The sequence below is a fragment of the Branchiostoma floridae genome, chromosome 7, assembly GCF_000003815.2.
Source record: "Branchiostoma floridae strain S238N-H82 chromosome 7, Bfl_VNyyK, whole genome shotgun sequence".
Taxonomy (NCBI): domain Eukaryota; kingdom Metazoa; phylum Chordata; class Leptocardii; order Amphioxiformes; family Branchiostomatidae; genus Branchiostoma; species Branchiostoma floridae.
The window spans coordinates 21,755,580-21,757,464 of NC_049985.1; positions in this window are offsets into that span (position 1 = coordinate 21,755,580).

Consider the following 1,885-nt stretch of genomic DNA (forward strand, 5'->3'; position numbering starts at 1 on the left):
CTAATCACCTGTAAATAATGAACACTGAATGAGCAAGTCATTGTTGTAATGACGATGATGAGAGTTCTAAATGTTTTAGGAAATCTTTAGGAAATGAGTCATCAGCCAAGAGGGGACTTCAGGGTTTTGACCACACAGACAGGGGATACCCGAATTCACGCCTACACAAGAAAAACAAGAAATAAATGTGAATCTGTGCATGCATGCATCAGTCAATTAACTGGACTAACTGTCCTATATATCAAGTTTTCGAATTACCTGTTCACACACACACACACACACACAGAGTGAGAGAGAGAGAGAGAGACAGACACACTTAATCACAGAAACACATACACACATGCACACACACACACACATATATACACACGAACACACACACACACACACACGAACACACACGCGAACACACACACACACATACACACACACGAACACATACACACACACACACGCGCACACACACACACACATACACACACACACACACACACGAACACATACACACACACACACACACGAACACACGCGCGCGCACACACACACACACACATGCATATACGCACACACACAAGCACACATGCATGCATCCATGCAGACGCACACATACCACACACCAACACTCAAACACGAACTAACGCACACACATACAGACGCACATACTGTGCACACACATAGACACATGCAAACACGCAGACACACACACACACACACACAGAGTGTGTGGATGAGAGAGTGAGAGAGAGAGACTTTACACACATGGATGAAAGTGTAACCTAACCTAGTTGTTTATATCTCAATTACAAAGTTCAGGCGACCTTCAAGGATTGTTGTTTTTCACCATGTACGATTAATTTTCTCTCTTGTCGTTTACACAAGGACTTGCCGTTTAAACTAATCTAGGAGCAAATCTCTTGTTATGTCTGAACAACATTCTCATATACTGCTGTGGGAATGGAACAAATCCACTAAGAGATTATTCGGCGAGCGATTTTCATACAACCAGATCTTTGCTTGGGAAACCTCTGAGAGAAAATGTCGTCTGCAGGTTGCCTTGGTAACCGATGACGTATTGGTTTGAAGTGGTTCAACATTTTAATCAAAACAAAAGTAATTTATCGGTTCCCAGCATAGGAAACTAATTGTCCGTGCAAAACAAACACAAAATTGAGGGCGAGACAGGCCCATAATTGTCGGCATTCACTCTGATAGCAACACCCTAACATAGTAACGAATTTCAAGCCTGCCGTCTTTTTGGCGCCAACGTAAAAATCAGGAAAAAGGTAGCCAAGCTGAAGTTCCTTGGAAACGACTAAAATTTCTCAGGAAGTCATGATAATTCCAATACTAATTTGTGTAGTTAAATTTGGTGCTATTTTGGAAGTAAAGTTACAGTATTTTGTGAGATTATACTAGTACATCTCAGGTCAACAGTGTATTTGAATGTTTTGAGTTTGTCATCGAAAAACGGGGATTTTCGAAAGGTTGTGTTCACTTTTGAGAAAAGAGAAGTGAAAGGTAGAACAACAAATAATTATGGATCTGCCAATCCTTTGAAGGGAACTATTCGAAGGGAATGTAAGTAAGTTAACCCCGAAGTGAAAGTATTCTTAATTAATGTCGTCTTAATTAAACGTCTTGCTGCTATGTTATGCTAGGTCTATAATTAGAGCGTCTGAGTGTCAACAAAAACTCTGGGGTTTCTTCAATCTTTTCAGATCCCCTCAAGAGACAAAAATTGTCCTCCGATTAGCCAAGGAAGGCCGTAGCGACTTAGAAAACTTTATCTTTGTTTATATCAATGTGGGATAAACTAGCGGAAGTAATTACACATTTTAAGGAGGCTCCCTGGCGATAGAAACGACATGCTTGTCACGAAAGTCTA